General features: G+C 41.6%; 1 long non-coding RNA gene across 1 annotated transcript; it reads right to left on the bottom strand.

Moving 5' to 3' along the window:
• Nucleotides 1-383: 383 nt before the first annotated feature.
• Nucleotides 384-21,023, bottom strand: LOC105486782 (uncharacterized). Its single transcript, XR_011614360.1, has 4 exons — nt 20,829-21,023; nt 6,328-6,577; nt 1,584-1,662; nt 384-539 (listed from the first exon to the last, which is right to left on the bottom strand). It is a non-coding gene; the product is annotated as an uncharacterized lncRNA (long non-coding RNA).
• Nucleotides 21,024-21,934: the final 911 nt, after the last annotated feature.

Here is a 21,934-nt window from a genome sequence, read left to right as displayed (position 1 = left end):
GCACAGTATTAGGGTGGGAGTTACCTGATTTTCCAGGTGTTGTGTGTCTCAGTTTCCCTTTGCTAGGAAAAGGGATTCCCTTCCCCCTTGGGCTTCCCAGGTGAGGTGATGCCTTGCCCTGCTTCAGCTCTCACTGATCGGGCTGCACCAGCTGACCAGCACCGTTTGTCCAGCACTCCCAGTGAGATGAACCCAGTACCTCAGTTGAAAATGCAGAAATCACCCGTCTTCTGTGTCGCTCACGCTGGGAGCTGGAGACTGGAGCTGTTCCTATTCGGCCATCTTGCTCGGGATCAGTTATAATGCTTTTAATTCTGCCTTTTGATACTTTAGTGATTGTATTAGTCAGTTCAGGCTGCTGTAACAAAATACCCCAGGCCACGTGGCTTAAACAACAGAAGTTTATTGTTTCACAGTTCTAGAGGCCAGAATTCCAAGATCAGTGTGCAAGCAGGGTTGGTTTCTGGTGAGGTCTTGCTGGTCAGGTTGCAGATGGCCACCTTCTTGCTGTGTCCTCACATGTCCTTTCCTCTGTGCACCTGCAGAGAAGAGAGAGAGATCTCTAGTGTCTCTTTCTCTACTAATAAGAATACCAGTCCAATCAGATTAGGGCCCTACACTTATGACTTCATTTAACTTTAATTACTTCTTTAAAGACTCTCTCTGTGAATGCAGTCATATGGGGGTTAGAGCTCCAATATATGAATTTTGGGGGAAGGGGGGTCGGGCATGATTTAGTTCATAAAAGTGATATTTAGTTTTATTTTTAAATCTTTGTTCAAATACAATATGCAATAATAATTAAACATACACAGACCTCTAGAGAGGATTATGGCCCCAGGTATAGCTATTGTCAGGGTCCGTATTCTTAGTGACTAGGACCACGTGTCTCAAAACTTTGCTAAAAATGCATATTTCTTAGCTTTCAGCCCAGGCTACTAAATTAGAATCTCAAGGGGTGGCATTTTTAAATAAGTATCACAGGAGATTCTTGGGTACACTGAAGCTTGAGGGCAACTGGACTCCCTTTCCCTTTAACTGTGACTAATTATTATTCCAGATCCTTTCTGTCTTTTATACCACGGGTTGGAAAACTTTTTTCTGTAAAGGGTCAGATTATCGTTTTAGACTTTCAGGACCATATGGTCTCAACTATGCCATAGTAGCAAGAAAGCAACCATAGACAACAAATAAACAAATGGCATGTCTGTGTTCAATCAAATTTTATTTACAAAACAGGCAGGTGGTGCTGTGGGCCATTTAACCAGAGGTATAGTTTGTGGACTCCTGGCCTGGACAGTCTATTAATGCTACCTACTCAAGAGACAACCGTGTTGAGGTTGGTTTTACATTTTCTTGAGGTGAGAACAAGAGTTGATTCTCTGAGATTCAGATTTAGAACAGAGATTCACAGCCAAATCATCAATAAACAATTTTGAATGCAGATTTCTGTGCTCTCCTCTCATCTACTGAGTCAGAATGTCAAGAAACCAGGACTCAGGACATCCTTAGGCTCACCAATGACCCAGATGCACAGACAGTGGAAGGGATTCTGGAAGAGGATGCAGCATGACCATACTTACTTTGGTCCAGGTAAGCTGGAGTGTTGCTGCTACAACCATCAACTTCTCCTCCACATGGCAGACACTGCACCCATGGCCACTGCAGGCAGAATTTATTTTTTTGTTCAATGAAATCCAAGGAAATGGGAAAACTCACCTAAAGCTAGCCTGGACCTTAGCCTTTAGGGAAAATAGAGGCCACATGATCCTCCTTGGGAAACTTTGATGGCGCAGGAAACCAGACACAGTCCTGCTGAGCTACATGCAGGCCATTCCCACCATTCCCATCCCATTTCCTCAACCTCTGCGCCATCTCTTGAGGACAGGATTCTAAGAACCAAATGGGGAACTGAAATAAGTGTGTGCTTTAAAGTCAGATAAATGAGGGTTAAAATCATAGCTCTGCTATTTTTAAGCCAAGGGAACTCAATCAACGTAGAAAAGTTTACTTTCCCTGAACTTCAGTTTCTCTGTTTTCAAAGCGATAAAATCGGAATAGCAATAAATACCTCATAAAGTTGTTCTGAAGATTTAATGAAATAATGGAGCTGAAACTTGACCTATCACAGACGCTTGGTGTCAGCAGAGGCTGAATGGACACAAGCATTATTTTTAGTAAACGTTTAAATTTAGAATAATTTTAGATTTATAGAAAAGTTGCAAAGATAGTACAGAATTCACCTATACCCTGAGCCCAATTTCGTCTATTGTTCACAGTTTACGTTAGTGTGGCACAAGTGACTCAATCAATGAACTAATATGGACACATCATTATTAACTAAAGCCCACACTTCGTTAAGGCTGCCTCGAGTGTCTTCGCTCTGTCCTATGCAGGGTCCCACATCACATTTAGTGATCTTATATCCTGAGCCTCTGGGACACCCTGGCCATTTGTCAATCCTCTTGTTTTTCGTAATCTGGACAGCCTTGAGGAGTACTGGCCAGGAATTTTGTAGAATAAATGTCCTTCAATTTGAATTTGTTAAATGTTTTTCTCATGGTCAGACAGGGGTGGTGGGTAGTATTTTTTATTTGTCTTCTCTCTGTAGTTTCTATCCAATGTTATTCAGATTCTCAGGTGATGGGCCATCTGACCCAGAATAACAAGGCCAGGAGGGAGAAACCTGTCATTATTATGGAATCAGGGCAGCCACAGGAAAGCATAAGTGCAATAGCACTACACTGAGCTTAGATTTGCAAACAAAAAATGTAGTTCTCACTTGTTACACATGTGCTTGTTATAAAGTTAATTCGGGATTTTGTCCCAGGAATGGGTGCAAAGTAACAGCTCTTGCTAATTCCTTAACCGTAGGTAATAAGTAGTAATAAAAAGTTCTCTTTGTTCATCACCACTGAGTTGCAAAATTTGCAGGCAGTTTACATCTCTGTGTCATAAAATTTAAACAACAAGCTACTCCTTCAAGGTCAGTTAGTGAGAACTTGAAAGATCTGAGTCAGGCCATCAATAAAATATGGCAAAATGAGATCCAGGTGGACAATCTGTCGTGTTCAAAAGTCTGAAATGAAATATGATCATCAAATGATACAGAAAATTTCAGCAGCTAAAATTCAGCTAGGTTACTTGAAAAAGTTGCCTGCACTGAATAGCATCTGTTATAGATGCCAGAGATGCAGTTGCTATTAAATTGTATAAAGTATCTTTTAAGTAAAACATCACATTTCTTTTCCACTATTATCAGGAACCAAGACATTTGCATATTATTGCAAAATGTATGCTGTCCAGAGGGTGTGTATGACAGACTTTGATGAAGCTAAAGCCAAGATCAAGGAAAACTAAATAGGAAAGATCCATTATTGACTCCCTTCAAGCACACACATAACTCCCATACGTGGGAATGGCAACTGCATGCGCATATCAAAAGCTGAGTATTTGCTCAAGCTCTTAAGACTGAAAAATACAGTTTCCTCATCTGTGAAGTGAGCAGGCAGCACTAAATGGTCTCCAGGGTCCCTTCCAGATTGAAAGTCCTAATGTCCTGTAATTCTACCACCCCAGCCTTTGATATGGAATACTCACTGAGAAATAAGCTCAAATCAGGCCTGAAAGCCAAAATATAATGCAGAGAATCAGTCTTCCTACTCCTAATGCACTAACTGAATTAATGGTTTAATACATGGCTTGTCCTGACAAATTCCATTCTGTATCTGGTAGCAATACCAGCAGGGTAGGGGAAATCCTTGGAAAATGCAGCAGCAAGTGTCTATAATGATAATGCCTGTTGAGCACAGTTTACTGTGGGCTAAGTTTAAAATCAGCCCAGATTGTTAAGGAAAAATACACATCAGGAGATTTTCCAGGAGATTAGTTGGCTTTTTCCACACTTGAACTTTGGGAACTTGGAAGTCAGCCCAAGATCTCATAACTTGGCAACAAGGGGGTGGGGTGGGCGTGGGGGACGGGTTTGGAGAGTGTAGAGAGAGAGGTTTGGATTTACTCTACTTCCCTCTTTCTAACACTTTTCTGATATCCAACACAGTTCCTCTTCCTTTAATAAATCAGTAATACCAAAGTCAACAAACATGGGAAAGCTGACTAAACAGCAATTGGCTCTGGCCTGCTGTAGTTACTACAATGAAATGATGCCATTAACTGGCCCTGGCCCCATCCTGCTCAGCGCTGAGATTTCTAATCTTACACAGCTGTGCAGCTCCTGGGCGCCTACAGCCCAGAGAGTCTGACTCAGGCCTGAAAGATGCCTCATCTTCAACTCTGCAGATCACTGAAGAGGGTCACTTAGTTTGCTTGCCCTTGCTACTCACAATGTAGCCAGGCAACATCAGCACCAGTTGGGAGCACCTGGCAGACTCTTGGGCCCCACCCCACCCAGAACTACCAAAACTCAATCTGCATATTAACTCCGCAGGTGGTTCCTATGCACACTGAATTTTGGAAAGTGCTGTCCTAGACCTTCCCTTTGCTTTCCTCTTTGGGAGAGAGAACAATGTAGCAACTTTAGGTCTCCAAGGCTTCAGTTTTCTGAAAGGGCACCAGATTCTAAGCATCATAAGAAGTGGCATCCAGGCCAGGCATGGTGGCTTACGCCTGTAATCCCAGCACTTTGGGAGGCCAAGATGGGTCGATCACCTGAGGTCTGAAGTTCAGCCTGGCCAACATGATGAAACCCCGTCTCCACTAAAAATACAAAAATTAGCCAGGTGTGGTGGCATGCACCTATAGTCCCAGCTACTTGGGAGGCTGAGGCAGGACAATCGCTTGAACCCAGGAGGTAGAGGTTGCAGTGAGCCAAGATCTTGCCACTGCACTACAGCCTGGGTGACAGAGCAAGACTCCATCTCAAAAAAAAAAAAAAAAAGAAGCATCATTCAAAAAGAGAGTTGGAACTTTTTATGGTATTCTGCTCTGTGTGGCAGGTTAATTGAGACGGCCCTTTGTTGTTTGTTTGTTACCCATCCACAAACAGACACAGAATCAGCATTTGGGGGATGGGAGACCAGGGATGACTCCTTCCTCCTGGGAGAGCTGCGATTCCAGTCTGTGCTCCATGCACAGGTGCTCCTGGGAGCGATTCTGGGTCATCAGGCCAGAGAATCACACTCTCTGCTATCAGCATCCAAACTACTCGAGTCCTGACCCCACCCTGCCAGGAGAGTCCAGCAAGCCCTGACGGCCTGAGCACAGCCAGCCTGGACATTGGAGGCAGCCCTGGGAGATGGTATGTGGCCTGTTCATGGAGAAGCTGGGTCTACCTCCTGGCTACCTCATTTAGATGTGGTTGCATTTAATCACCATTTTTTGTCATTGTTGTTTCTCGAACAGATGAACCCCCATGCTTTCACAATGCCCCTTCTAACATATTTTTACCGTATTCTAAACCATTGCTACTTAAGAGTGCAATCCAAGGACGACAGGCCATTGGCATGCCTAGGAGCCCATCACCTCTGCAAGGCTCCTGCCCCACCTGCTCCCACTGAGTCTAAATGTGAATTTCAAAAGATCCTGCATGATTTGTGTGCACATTAAAGTGAGAAACATTGTTGTAAACAACTACTGCATACCATGAAAAGACTGTTGGAAATGTGCTCAAAGAAGAGCCCTCCTCATCCTCTCCCTAACTGTACCATAACACAGAGCTAGTGCTGAAAAGATAACAGCACATGGTGTGTCTGTGTGATTACTTGTTTCTCAAAATTTGTTATTTAGAGGAGTATTTCTTGCAGTGGGCTTCTTTTTGACTTTATTTTGACCCACTAGTTCAGTACTGGTCCCAGTTCCCAAAGAGTTTGGTTTTTATTGATGAGATGGGGTGGTGGATTACTGAATTAACTGATGTCCATCTGCAACTAAGTAACTGGGTGGGTTCAGAGCCCTTCCTCTCATGGACTGCTTAACTTCTGTCCTCTACATCGTTGCTGTCCTTTTATAATGCTTTTCCTCGCTTCCTAGGCATGGTTCCTGCATTACATCCATCCTCAACCCTTTCTCTTCTTGGCCTTACTCAGCTTAATTCCAGAATATGATTTATAAAATATCAGTCTAAATAACATACTAAACTTTATATGTAAAATGATAGTCTCTAGAAATATGTCCAAGTCAGGTGTTTCTATGACATTTCCGGAGCCAAAAGCAAAATACTAAACACAGTTAAAAAGGAAACCTCACTTCTTCCATTAGTAATACCCAAACAGTGACATATTCAATGCCTGCCAAATTCTGAAACCTGGAAAAATGCAGCATTGATGTGACTTACCACTAGAAACAATTAATAAGATTATAATGACTTACCAAGAGTTACCCTTTATGATTATGAATCTTTGTACATTGATGTCAGCGTTTCAACAATGTGACTTGTCTCTTGAGGACAGGAATCATAATTTAAAGTCATTCACCTTCCTAGTGCCAAGCAGTGCCCAGGATCCCATAGAGTGATGGCTATGCTGGGAATGATGGTGCCAGTGATCACCAGGATGGAGATTTTGCCATTTTCAAGATGGGTTCAACCCTTTCAGGATGTAGATTTTATCTTGTAGTTATTCTGTTTTCCAGAAAGAATTAAGTTTAGAAATAACTATAAGAATAGGAAGTCTAGCAAAAAGACTCTTGGGTCCTTCAAGAACGATTCCTCTGCTATAAAAAGGTTCTTCCCCTTTAGAAAGGAGAGCATGGGGCCAGGCACAGTGGCTCACACCTGTAATCCCAGCACTTTGGGAGGCTGAGGCGAGAGGATCACTTGAGGTTGGGAGTTCGAGACCAGCCTGGCCAACATGGTGAAACCCCTTCTCCAATAAAAATACAAAAATTAGTCGGGCATGTTGGTGTGCACCTGTAATCCCCACTCGGGAGGCTGAGGCAGGAGAATCACTTGAACCTGGGAGGTGGAGGTTGCAGTGAGCTGAGATCATGCCTCTGCACTCTAGCCTGGGTGACAGAGCAAGACTCTGTCTGAAAAAAAAAAAAAAGAAAAAGAAAGGAGAGCACTGGAGAACCCAAATTTTGGGTTTAATATACTTTCATCTACCATCATTTGAAAAAAGACTCCAGGTTCTCCAAAATGTAGCCAGGCATCAGCAGCATCAGCACCACCTGTGAGCACATTAGAAAGGCAGACCCTTGGAAAAACAGTTCTGCAACCTGCAGCAAATCCTGCTCTCTCCTTCTCCTTTAAAATGTCATGTTTCTCTATAGACATTAGTCATATGTATCTATTTGGAAAATGAATTTATACCTAGGGCAAGGAGGTTAGCTTCAAAGTAAAGCCAGGAAGAGAAGGGGTTGAGGATGGATGTAATGGAGAAACCATGCCTAGGCAGCGAGGAAAAGCATCATAAAAGGAGAGCAACAATGTACAGGAGAGAAGTTAAGCAGTCCATGAGAGGAAGGGCTCTGAACCCACCCAGTTACTTAGCTACAGATAGACATCAGTTAATTCCATGATCAACCACCCCCATCTCACGAATAAAAACCAAACTCTTTGGGAACTGGGACCAGTACTGAACTAGTGAGTCAAAATAAAGTCAATAGGTACCCATGCTTTCCCTTGCAGCTTCAATTCTAGCCACCACTCATACTTAACAATCAAAGTTTCATGAACTCACCTCTTTGAGCCTTTGTGTCTGATGCTAAGTCTGAAAAGAGTACCTTCTTCCTGCCTGACCCAACTTCCACTCATGCTCGAGGCCACTACTTTCCACAGTGAGTTTTTGCTGATATTCACACCTGCAAGGCTCTCTTGTGGTAGCCTGTGTTCACTCCTGTTGGAACTTATAAAATTATCTCTTTACTTGTCCTCTTCCTATCTCAACTGTTATCTCCTGAAACATAGAAATAATTTTGTTTGGTTAATTTGTGCCTCACATATTGCTAGGATATGTTAGATACCCAATACATATGTATCTAATCAACTCATGAATACTCTATGATACTCATTGATTAGTATTCTTAAATACCACCAGGTTCTCAAAAAGTGGCTCTTGCATGAAAAGAAATTATTTTCTAAATTACTGTTTCATATTTGTCTTTACATCCATCACTTATTCCTCCTCTAAAGAAAAGGGGAAAGAAGCGTTGTTATAGCCACAGTTTCCTGTTCTCACTCATAAAATGGTCATTTTATGTTGCTGTTGGGATGTAGGTGGTTTGTGCAGGAACTTGGGGTGATAGAGGAAAGCCAGACACAATGACTTTTTGGTCCTTTCCAAACTCCAGAAGATGTCTTTAGACATTTATTTTTCTCCCTCTCTTTTCAAAATTAGGTGGGACCTTCTAGGTGCCACCACAATCCATCTCTACACTAATGATATTTATCTAGCTGCGGACATAAACTTTCAAACCTTCTCTTGACTCCTCACCCAGAAGATCTGCCAGGAAAGCTCAGAATGGAGCAGCAGGAGGGGTGGAGAAGCACACTTTGTGCTTAGATAGTCTCTTTTCCTTCCCTCAAACTTCTACTGTCCCACTACTGTGTTTTTCTAATACTGTCTACTCTTCATTGTGGTTGAGAAGCTACTGAACAGGTGTTTCCTAAATTCTAGAACTAGTGCCTGATTAATGAGCAAATTATTACAAAACAGTATACAACCTCCAGACGAAAAGCTTAATTGCAGAGTATTATGTCAGGACCTTAGAATTCATAGCATGTAATATTTACCCTATTCTATTGCTGCTGTCTGACCACTTCCACAATTTCTGCAGAAATTAGATATTGTCTTTTTAAACTATAATTGTCTCAAAGGGAAAAAGAAGACTGTCATGACAGTGCAGTCCTTCCAAATAGAACTTCGTGATCAGTTAATTGACTTGGAGGCATCTTAAAGAAAAATTTGAGATCACCTAATCAAATCATCCATTTTATAAATAGGTAAAGTGAAGCCCACAGAGGCTTTGGGGATTGCCCAAAGGCCAAGACTTGAGTCTCACAACATTTAATCTAATCTGGCATTCATCTCAGTAGTAGATCTCAAAGTGTGCTCCACAGACCAGTAGCCTCAGTACAACCTCGGGACTTATTAGAAATGCAGACTCTCCATCCCATCCAGACCTATTGGATCAGGGCCTCTTGTGGTCAGGCCCAGCAATCTGTGTTTTCACTGGCTCTCTAAGGTGTTAAGATGCACCTTCGGTTTGAGAACCACTGCAGATGCACTACACACCATCCAAACGTTGCTCAAAAGTAATGGGCAAGTCTTCTGACTCCAAGATCGTGTTGACCAGGGAGTGGGGTGGAGAGAAATATTCTGATAGCCAAAGGAGAGGTGATCCAGTAAGAATAAAGATACAAAATAAGAAGGAAAAGTAGGCTCAGGACTCCAGTTGAAATGACTGTTGAAGTAGCAGCAAGATCCCTGCTTAGCCTTGGCTATGAAATAGTGACTTTTCCCTTTCAGAAAATAAAACATGAGAGGATGGAGGAATATAAAGAACCAGTTTCCCTTCCCAATCGCTTCCTTAGCTCCAGAAAGTTTGCCTCCTAAGGAATTTAATCGGGAAATAAGATCCCAGTAGGATGTGGAGTAAGTTCTTTCTTCCACAAATCACCTGACAGTTTCCAAAGTCATTAATCAGCATTTTCAGTTCCACTCCTCCCATGTGTGGGGCTCAATCTATCCTTCCTTTACACAGTGGAGAGCATAGCTTTCTTCCTGCGGCCCAGTGTCGCCAGGCTTATGTCTTCATAGCTCATTTCCGAGGAGATAGGGGAATCTTACCTCATAGCTTTTGGCTTTCAAAGTGCATGAGAAAACCCTGGTGGGTCCAGCTTGGTTATTCTGCTACAGCATGGACTATGTTCCACAGACAGACAGAAGAGACACTATGATTAACCAGGTCTGCGTCACAGAACTATGCTCTAAGCAACAAAAAGGTCACTGAAATTAGGGATCCTTACCAGTGACCCATGAAAAAAATGAGTGGAAGGTTGGTGTTCCCAGTGGAAATAGTGGAGAGATGGCTGCTATGTCCCTTCTCCCAGTATTGGCCTTACGGAGCCTCAGAGCAATGATACATCCTGATGATGTATCATTGATAACTAATGATTATCTAGTTATCACGGATGATGATAAACTAACTTTTGTTATTAAATATTTTGCCATCACAGGACCCATTTATGTGGTTAACAGATTAGAGAAGGTGTGACACCGGGGGATTTGAGGGGGATGCAGTTCTTGGTGAAATTAAAACAGCAGATTATGGTAACCCAAAGTCCAAACACAGACATGACCCATGCTAATTCAGAACAGGGATTCAGGAACCAAAAGCCACACTATTCAATCTTGCTTCTATCTTATTCTATCAGGCTAAACCTTGAGATGACAGTAGAAAGAGTATTATCCCTTCCATAAATCTTACCAAGGAGAAAGCTAACACCCAGAGGACTTTACTAACACTATTAATAGTAACAGAGCTGCCCCAGATCCTAGTTCAATGCCCTTACAATGATATCAGATTGCTTTTACACAAGAAAAAAGAAAGATAATCAGGCTTTCAAGGTAAGATCATCCTGGATACTCATATACATTCTGATGATCACAGAAATAAGCAGAAAGGTGGTCAAATATCTGAATATTGTCATTTATACGATAGGGAACCAGAGGTGAATGTGTGTCATATACTATGCTTTCTTCCTCCAAGTGAATTTTCTAATTAGAGTTCAAGCATGGTTCAACTGGGGATGGAGGAACTAAAATATGGAACTTTTATGGATCTGCTCCTGTGTCTTATTTTATATCAAATTCTTGACCATTCTCATGAGTTTAGATCTGATTTATGATGACTTAGGAAATTGCATATAGATCCAACACTGCTGAAATAATGTGAGGTGAGGAAAGAGCCTGAATCCACTCCAGGAGGTCATTTAAAACCTGAGGGGGAAAAATAGATAAAACATGGAGGAGACCAGCAGCAAAATAAAACCCGGCAATGCTGTTCCTTATTGAGAAGCTAGGGAGTGGAGAAGCAGCAAGCTGCGCACAGTTGGAAAATTCAGGGAGTGCTCATTTCAGTGGCCAGTTTTTGAACATGTCAGTTTAATTATGATGCATCATAGTTGACAGCGATGCATATGGAACCAATTACAGCACATGTTAAAATCAATTATTGCATATTTCAGCTATCCTAAACACTGGAAAAAGCGTTCTATGCATTGCTGCAGATTTCAGCTCCACTAATCATTTTTACTATCATGGTTCAACAAGAAAAGGAAATATATATCTATATATGTGTGTGTGTGTGTGTGTGTGTGTGTGTATGTATATGTATAAAAGTATACATATACATATATATATCTATACTGAGAAAAACACGTTTCACAACCAACATCAAATGCAAAGCACAGAAACAGTAGCAATAGATAGAAAAGTTTCAAACGTTTGTTCTTACAGAAGTCTAATCTTCCATCCTGCCTTTTTGAAGAGAAATAACAAAAAATAAAATTCCTTGCTATCTCCCAAGCACTGTTTTGATCAATTTAATCCACCTTGGCCTCTTTACCAGCAGTGAGGTCCATTCTCAGCTGCTGTCTACTGGCTATTTTGGTCTAAAATGTTTGCCTTAACTGTTTACCCTCTTTCTGTGGCCTTTTCTCCCCCTTCAGATTTCTAACTCAAAAATTCTCCTTCAAAGTTCATAGCTTATTCATTTTCTGTTTACTTTTATATGCACCAACAAATAACTGGGTTATTGAAAAATGAAGGTGAGGAGGAGGAGGAGAAGGAAGGTGAAAAGAGTGAAGGTGGATGGCATTTGCCATTCCTCAGAGATTTGCACATTTGCTGGTTGTATTAAATCAGCAGCCTGTATGGTGTAGTGAGCTCCAAAATACGTTTCCTGTGAAGAAGGCTTATATTCTGAAAATTTGGATTTCTACTTCCTCTTCACCATGCATAACAAAAGTGAGCTGCAGAAAATCCATTGTGTCTGAACTGCACTGAAGGCTTGGGGACACACACTGGTGTCCCATGGTGATAATTTATCTACGCAAATCCTCCTGTCCTGAGATGAGGCAGAAACTCCAAGGTGACTGAGCATTCCAAAAAAAGCCACACGCCTCACAAAACTTGGCTCCAGGGAGCAGGTGGGTGTGGATCCCGGGAAAGGGATCAGTGGTGTCTGAGTCAAGAAGAACCCAGTGGTCCAAGCAAGAGCACAGAAAAACAGCCCATGTGGTTTAGTCAAGAGAGCGCCGGGCGGGATGTCGGGAATGCTGACTTCTCTGCTCAGCAGCTTGCCCAGCTGGGGCAAGGTACTCAATGCCTCATTGTCCTCCAGACTGTCACCTGGCAATGAGGGAAGTGTATCAAAGAGAGAGCGAGGCCTCTGAATTGCTTCAGGGCCCATAAAAGGAGGACTGCTCCATTTTAAAGTTTTTGAGGATCAGGGTGGGAACCACTTATGCTTGTTTGTTCTGTGACTAAACGATGGACCCCAACTTGTGCCAGCTGCCCGCCCTTCCTTCCTTCCTTCCTTCCTTCCTTCCTTTCTTCCTTCCTTCCTTTCTTCCTTCCTTCCTTCCTTCCTTCCTTCCTTCCTTCCTTCCTTCCTTCCCTCCTTCTTTCTTCCTCCTTTCCTTCCTCCCTTCCTCCCTTCCTTCCTTCCTTCCTTCCTTCCTCCCTCCCTCCCTCCCTCCCTCCTTCCTTCCTTCCTTCCTTCCTTCACTTAAGAAGTACTTATTTTGAACTAGCCCTAGAGATACCCATTCTCCTCTAGTGGAACTGATAGATTACCAGTGAAGACAAGTGCATCAATAACTACACGGACATTAAGGGAAGTAAAACAAGACCCAGGCCCCTGGGTTGTGTTTCAGATAAAGGGAGAATCTGCACTATACTGTACACATGCCTGTGATCTGCCACAAAGGGAGTATGGTGGGAAAGTGGAGGAGAAGGAATCCAACATTGCCGCTTCCCAAGAATTTGATGGGCTCTTAAGTCTGCATTGTGATTCAAGTGATTTAAAGGGTATCTTGTGTTCCATCCAATAAGTGGGGACCTAGGCTGTGTGAGCTGAATAGGAAAATCTGCTAGTTGCCATTTGTGAGTTGGAGGACAAAGCTCAGACATAGTTTGGGAGGAAGGAGTTTCATCGGTCAGGGTCCCAGAAGAATATGGAATTCACCCATATGGTTCAAATGTAGAAACACTGTCCAAGGGGCAGCAGACAGAATGTAGGCAGAGTGAACCAACAAGGGTTGGGAGGCCCCCAGAGACGAACAGCAGCTTGGAGCGATTTGGAGCTATTACTGCCCTAGGAGACACTAGGAGCTAAGGAAGAGGGCTGCAGGCAGGAGTGCCCACCAGAAGGGAAGGGTGCAGCTGCTGCTGGAACTGTGATCCCAAGGCAGGGAGGGAGTGGAGAAAGAAATGCCCCATCTCTCTCTTCTGTTTGCTGATGGTCTTCGACAGAGCCCAGACGTGGCAGTCAAGCAGATCAGTTCCTCAGCAAAGAAAAACATAGGTTTATATGGCTGGAAGTGGCCAGAACAAGGGCTCCAGCAGCCCCAGAACATGCCGGTTGCCCAGGGTTCAGGGACTATTATCTCAATGTATGTGTAACTAAATCTGACACTCAAATTGGGATGCTCTAGAACATAATTCACCCCAGCAAAGGTGTGCAAGGAGAGTGCGAGACAGGAACCAGCTCTAGATGAAGAGACCTAGGAGCAATGGTGTAGAGTATCATGTCCCCAGCATGCTTTGGGCAGGCTTGTGTGGTCAGGGAGGGAGGTTTGGGAGAGAACCTCAGAAAGGTTGAGAAAAGTCCTAGAAGGCTTTACTAAAGCATTTGTACTTGATTCTAAAGCAATGAAAACAAGCTTTTAAGATGAGCCCACTCACTTCACCTCTCTATTCAGAAATACACAAGTGCTTTTGACCCCAATGGGTTCAATAACAAGCTTGTGAGTAGATGCAAGTGGCTTCTATAAGTCAAAGCTCATCAGAAAAGCCATCAGTAGTTTCATGTAGTTAAGAGCATGGGTTCTAGCCTTGGGTACACCACTTACCAGCTGTGTGACCTTGGGCAAGTTACAGACAGTTCCTCAGTTTCCTCATTTGTAAAATGGTGATAAAAATGGCACTGACTTCATTAGATTGCCTTGAGGAGTAAATGAGCTCATGTTGAAAAGATCTGAGAACAACAATTAGTATCCATCTTCATAGCAGCCACATATAATGCATAATAGTTACAAATTCAAGAGAGATATTATTATTGTAACACTTACCAACTGACCAAGAACACTGAAAACATACCCCTGAAGAGCACCCATAAAGAGCTTTCAGCTATAAATAAGAATCAAGAAAATATTAGTGGTCCTAGGCTGCCAGCTCATCAAAATTGTCCCAGACCAGACCACAGAGCAGAACAGACATCTGAGGGTTTTTTGCATATACTCCCTTATGACAGAGAGAATGGCCACATACAGTCTAATGCTGAATGTCCACACGTTGTGAATATTTCCAGACCTACAAAGCTTCCAGGTGGCATGTCACAGCATTCTAGAGGCAAGCTGTCAGTGTCACAACACAGAACTTTCCTGAAGGCATCTCAGAGCCAGAGGAGTAAACAGCAGAGACCAGCTCCCAGGTCATCTGCCTGTAACCCTCACTGTTGCTAAAACATTCCAACAAATTACTCTTACCATCCCATCTGATTCACTTGGTATAAACAGAAAGTGCAGACACCCATGTGTGGTCTGAACCACATGACCCTTCAAATAAAAAATATAAAATATGTCATTGTATTTCCCCAATCCTCTGCAAAAGAAAATGCAATTTTTTTTCTCTTTTTCATTTTTCTGTTGACGTTCATAGCTCTACAGTTGACATTTGGTCTTCTAAAATGTCTTATATAGAAGTATCAGAGGTTTAGGCAACTGAAAAAGCGGAAGCATAAGGAAGGTGTTTCGTAGTTTATCAAACTGTGAGTACTGATACCTCATTAATTTTTAATGCTTCCTTCAACCAAGGCGAGGCAACGTTTTCCTCCGGCAATCTTAATGATGCAAGCCCTGCCACTCACACAGGTGTTAATGGCAAAGTAATTTTGAGGTTTCTGGATGAGACAAACATTCCACATTTGTAGAACAAACATTCAGGAGGGATCCAATGTCAATGTTTCCTACGGATTTTTATTTAATAGCTCTGCTGCCTGGCCTGCTGGGATGCTCTCAGGAAGGGACACTGTTGTCCAGTCAGTCCTCGCTGAATCACCCATGCCCACTATAGCTCAGACATGCTCACATTGTCCTCACTCCTCACCACACCCTGGAGAGGGCATCTTTCCTCCACGTGCTGTTCAAAAATCGACACAGCAGAAGAGGAGCCACAAGATACCAGGACCGACCCAGGAAGTCTCTGCAGCATTATTAAGGCAAGGGTGCTCCAGAACAGTTGTTCTTAAAATGCAATTCTGCAGTTCACCCAGGAACTTGTTAGAAATGCAAATTCTCAGGCTCTACCTCAGACCTTCTGAACCAGAAACACTGGCGATGGAACCTCCCTATCTGTGCATCAACAAGCCCCGCCCCCAACACCCCGCAACAAGTGATCCGATGCCTACTGAGCCAACCAATCAAAAATTACACAAATACCAATGTGGTTTGTGTAAGCAAGGTTAGTACATTATCTGCATGGCGAAACCCTACAAAACATAGGTCACATCTGTTGCTCAATCTAGAGAGAAGGGACCTAGGGTCCAAATGTCAGTAGAGGCTTCAGGACATTGAGGAACTGCCCTTGCCATTATGTGGAAAGAGAGAAAAGGTGAAGACTACCCCTGCTCCCTCACGCAGCAAAACTAAAATGCCCTAAAGGGTAAAATTTAACAGAGCCATTTAATTATCAGAAAGGGGCTTCTTTTGTCGGTCAGAAGGAAGGAGGAAAAAGGAAGCAGCACATTCTGCAGTGAGGGAGAGAAAGCCCCTTTGGCAATCTGGTGCAAGCCCAGTTACAGCATGGTTTTGGAGCCTCTGCACAGCAGGTCTGGGACCACAGTCTTTGGGATGATGTGACACTCCCTCAACAACCTGGCAGACCACAACGACAAGAAGGGTGGTGATGGATGATACTGGATCAATTACTTGGATTCCACCGCTTAAGTAGGAGGAACTTAAATGAGAGCTAGAACACCAGCCACCATGCTATGCAGGAAAAAGAGCAGAAAAACAGCTTATGATTTTTGCTTCCTGGCTGGGAAAGGGTCTGCTATGCAAGCAATAAAGTGGTTTGACCTGCCTGTTTTGACACCATGTATGCAAAGCTTAGTCTGTCTTGAGGATTTTAGAACACTGTGCCTAGAATTTTATAGCCTCATGTTCTATCACAATTCCAAAAAGACATCTGCATGAAAACAAGAGGTTTGGAATCTATTTAACAGAGCTACAGTCCTGATGTGGAGAAGAAATAATATTCAGATGGCATCCTCTGTCTATCCATGGTGGCTCAATACCTGCCTTCAGCCTTCTAGGGACTTTTCCTTGCACTTCCTACTTAAACTCTTCCTTTAGCCAAGCCAGCTGCCCTCACTGTCACAGCCTCCAGTGTTCAACACTTCCTAACTCTATGCCTTGGCCTATCATGCCCTCTAGGCTGAGTGCTGCCTCAACTCCCTCTCTGGTTACTTGTTCCCAGGACTCTCTTACTCCTCTGCATCTTCACTGTTCAGTTTCCCTCTCTCTGACTTTTCCCTTCTTTTTATGTGTTCATGATGCTCTGCCCTGTGCTGTGCACTTGGACCGGCACAGGAAGTAACCCTCATGGAATCCGTGCAGGCGACCAGGTATACAGGTTTGGCCCTCAAAGCAGTCAATTTGTACATAACCAGTTATTTACATTTCAATTCCCAAATTTTACCAAGGCAAATTGCTGAAATTAAAGTAATATCTGTTTACAATGGCTTTAAAAAGGATTTTTTTTCTTTCAAGTATTTGCCAGATTAGAAACACACAATCTATGTTTCAGAAAACTGAGGCACTACAGGTGTGGAAAGAGACCAGCAATGCTTGCCACTCTCTTAGACTGAGAAGTAAGGTGGGCTCTTCCTGCAGAGGGTAGAAAAATGGGGTGGAGAAAAGGAAGGGTAACAATATTGAGTCCACACATTCTATCCATCTGTATCAGTTCATTTTCACAGTGCTGATAAAGACATACCCAAAACTGGGAACAAAAAGAGCTTTAATTGGACTTACAGTTCCAGAGGGCTGTAGGCAGGAGGCAAAAGGCACTTCTTATGTGGCAATGGCAAGAGAAAAATGAGGAAGAAACAAAAGCAGAAACCCCTGATAAATCCATAAGATCTCCTGAGACTTATTCACTATCACAAGAATAGCATGGAAAAGACTGGCCCCCATGATTCAATTACCTTCGCCTGGGTCCCTCCCACAACATATGGGAATTCTAGGAGAAACAATTCAGGTTGAGATTTGTGTGAGGACACAGTCAAACCATATCACCATCCATCTATCCATTCATCCATCTATCTAATCATCCATTCATCTATCCATTCATCCATCCATCTATCCATCCATTCATCCACCATTCACTCATCTGTCATCCATCTATCCATCCATCCACCCACCCATTCATCCATTCATTCATCTATCCATCTACCTTTCCCTTCATTCATCAATCTATCTATAGATCCATCCATCCATATATTTACATATTTCTATCTACATATTGTTATAAAATTATATTATTATATATTGTAAAATTATACTAATATACTATTATTAGGATATAGTTTCAATGGTTATAACAAAAAAAAAACCCTACCAATGATGACTTAAACAAGATAAGATTTCTTTCTCACTTGCTTAAATACATAGGCTTAGGCAATTCTGAACTGATGTGGTGGCTCAACAGCATCAAGGACTCAACTTCCTTAGTTTTCTCTTTGCTGTCCTCAGTGATTAGATTGCACCTCCTGGTCTCATGTGGCTACTTCAGCACCCACTGCCATGTGCAGAGCACAAGGGACAGAAGGAAAGATATGAGCATGACTGAGAGGGGATATCCACCATCGCCATTCACATACCTCTGACTATAAGTTTAGCATGTGGCCACCAGCACTTAGAGGTTCCTCTGGACGAGGGACCACACTCAGTATACACTCAGATAAACTATTACTAAAGGAAGAAGGATGAAAGGGATATTGGATACCTGTATCTCTGCTGTACTGGCTATCCTGATTTAATAATGTAGAAATTCCTAAATTATAAAAGATATTCATAGTTATACAAAATTATTTTCCACAGAAAGCACTAACGTGTATGGGCTGTTTGCCATCGTGTGCCATCTGTCACTCCATCTTCCCATTGCCATTGTCATCTTGACTGGGCCCTACCACAGCACTCCATTTCTGGGTGGAGATTAAGTTCATAGACTGTTAAACTTTCCTTTATGTTTTTAAACTTATTTTATAGAGTGGGATTTATTACAAATGTCATGCAATTTTATTATAAAATAATTCAAAAATGCAAATAAGCAAACAGAAGGAGAGGAGAAGGAGAGCAAAAAAGAAGAAGGGAAAGAAAGAAAAACATTTTGTGATTCTATCCCACAGAGACCATGATTTGTAATTATTTGGTGTACATCACTTTATTTATTATTTTTCTACCAAAATAAAATTACAAAGTATATATGACCTTGGAACTTAGTCACCCCCTACTTAACACATACACTTAATAGTACAGTATAAATTTGGTTCTATCTGAATACAACAATATTTCTGCACAAAATTTGCTAGTATCTATTACAATATACCACTGTAAAGATGTTTTTAAATTAATCTAACTATTGTTGAAGATGAAAGTTTTACCACTGAAAACAATAAACAAATTCTGTGGAAATACAGAGCTAAAGCAATGGAAAAACTATGTTATCAGCATTTATGCTTTGAAATCTTAGATTCTTTGGGCAGTCAGTAAGCAAAAAGAGGAAAAGAGAACTGGAATCAGTGTTTTATCAGCAAGATCATATTTGCAAAACTATTTTATGAACAAGGGTAAGTGGAGAGATTCATTCCTTTCAAGAGAAAGAATTCTAGAATACATTCCATTACCAATATTCATCCCTATGTGAAGATGATCAAAAATATGTGCATTGAAAAAAAGAAAAAGAGGATAAAAGATTGTACTGATGTCCCAAACAGAACAGATTGCTCTATTGTAGCTGATGTTTTCCTCTTTCCCTATAATCAAGCATCAAAGGCCCTAACAGACAATGGCTAAGTTGTCCCAGATGGCGGCACACACATATGGGAAAAGAAGACCAGTGCATGACTGTGCTGATGGGGATAGGACACATTTCCTAAATGTCTATCCAGGAGGACAAGGCATGCCTGGCCAGACCAAGGCTACAGACACATCGAAAGAATTGGAAACCTGACAGTTCACCAACTAAGCAAGCCTATTTGGGTGCCAGTCATGCAAGCAGCATGTGTAGGTTGCCTCTTGTCTGCAACAGCATCTCGTACTCATTAGCCCACTGGAGCCTCCTGCTTCCAGGGCAAATGTGAAATAAATTAAACCGACAGGGTCCTGCTTTGCAAGAATTTATGTCGTCTTTTTTTTTTTTCATGGCCATATTGGGTCCCGAAAAGGGCCTCCTCCTCCAACCCTAGCCCCAGCTTGCATCCTGACCAGGTAACCTAACATTTATGAAATGCCTCATTCTCCACATTTAGCTGGAGAGACAAATCCTTGAAGACATTAGGGATATGTTTTGCTTAAAAGCAAATTCTGATATATAAGATATAAGCATGGGGTAACTTTTTATTCTACAAAATAATTCTGAACTTATAGAAGAATTTCTCAGACAATTCTCAGTGAGCTTTTTAATTAAGAGGCAATTCGCAAAACCATTCATACTCAACTTTTTTCTGAGAATTCATCTATTGTGTAAAGTTAAGTACAACCACATTGTTAGAGTAATCATAATTAGATCAGTTATTTCACACAATAAAAGCCACTAGTAACATTGTGTCTTATGGTTGACAAAGCACTTTCATAACTATGATCTTTCATAACTATGACCCTACAACAACCTCCAGTGAGGTAGTAATTACTATTCTCTCTGACACACTAATGAAGACAACTGAAGCTCAGAGAGGTTGAGTAACTTTTTAAGAATACACAACTAGTGGATGGTAGAAATGGGGCCGGAATCCATTTCTTCTGACTTAACCATACTTTCCTTTCATTTCAACTCTTGTGGTATAGAACCAGGATGACCACGTGTCCCAATTTTCCTGGTATCACCCCTGTTTAAGCCTTTTCCCCAGAATAAATTTATTAAGAATGTCTTCTTTTATTCTCAAAAGTGACCGTGTTTGTATGATAAATGACAGAACAGTGTTTTATGTTCCATATTTTACAGGCTTTAAGATTTCTTGTGATGCCACATAGGGATGGAGAACAGGGAAAGAGGTATAAAGACCAAGTAGGCTCAAGAATCCCTAACTGCATTTCAACTGCAGTACTCATACCATTATCTGTTTTTATATATTTGTTCTGTTTTTAAACAAAATGGAAGATGGATACTACTCCTTTAAAAGCTTATAAAGCCTTTTATCTATAAAAATAGTAGCAGATGTAAGACTATGGAATACACATCATTAGTACAATCTAACCACTACAGGTGGAAAATAATTTTCCAACATTGAGAGACTTACACATTCAACAAAACAAAGCATAGGCTATCATATCACTTAAGACTGGTGGTTGCTATTAACTGAAAATCCGATTCACTGATTTAATTGAAAAGTAAAGAGAAAAAATAATGACAGTATTGACTCACATAGCTAAAAAGTCTGGGACTAGATCCAGATGCTCCAAGCTGTCATTAGAAGTTGGTTTCTCCATGTTTCACATCTGCCTTACACTCTAATGAATCCATTCTCAAGATTTCTACTGCTCCCTGAGAGTGCAGGGTTTATATAGTGTCAGCAATCTCAGCAAAATGCTTTGTGTCTGCCTGATTCGCCTTCCTCTCTCCATTCAAAGCAATCAGGACAGCCAAGTGAAAGCAACGCTCAGATTACCCCATAGGAATTGCCATCCACATTCTGCACCTGGAGGTGGGATCTGCCCAAAGTACATGTCAGGAGAGTAGAGGAAGGCAGATTACCCCAAGAAAGAAAGAGGGGAAATCATTACAAACCATTTAGATACTAAAAGGGGGAAAATGTATACTATACTGTACTATCACATACTACAAATAACTCCATGCTGGTAAACTAGATAACTTAGATAAAACAGGGTGGTGTTGCATTTTGGAGGTGAAGATTCCATCCTTCCTTTTGCACCCATATCCTAGATTCTTGAGGTAATCTGTCTTCCTCTACTCTCCTTATAAGTGAGAACATGTGGTAGTATTTGACTTTCTGTTATTTGATTTAAGATAATGATCTCTAGTTCCACCCATGTTGCTGCAAAAGACATGATTTCACTCTTTTTTATGGCTGAGTAGCATTCCATGGAATATATTTATATACTACCACATATTCTCACTTATAAATGGGGCCTAAAAAAGGTGTACACATGGACATAGAGTGTGGAATAATAAATATTGAATACTTGGAAGGGAGGAAGAGTAGGAAGAGGGTGAGGGATGAGAAATTACTTAAGGGGTACAAATGACACTGTTTGGCTCAGGCTTTACCATTATGCAAAATATCCATGTAACAAAACTGTGCTTGTACTCCCTAAATTTACACAAATAGAAAACAGGAAAAAAGAACTCGAAAGGAGAAAAATAGTCTACTATATTTACGTAGCTATTTCTGTTTATCTTCTTTTATTTTTGAAGTTCCAAGTTCCACTTCTTATCATTTCCCTTCTGTCTGAAGAATTTTTTAAGCAATTCTTTTAGCACAGATCTGATGGCAATAAACTCTCTTAGTT

Source organism: Macaca nemestrina, chromosome 15 (assembly GCF_043159975.1).
Source record: "Macaca nemestrina isolate mMacNem1 chromosome 15, mMacNem.hap1, whole genome shotgun sequence".
NCBI classification, from domain to species: domain Eukaryota; kingdom Metazoa; phylum Chordata; class Mammalia; order Primates; family Cercopithecidae; genus Macaca; species Macaca nemestrina.
The sequence above is the reverse complement of the archived record's forward strand: the minus strand, read 5'-3'. Positions and strand labels throughout refer to the sequence as shown.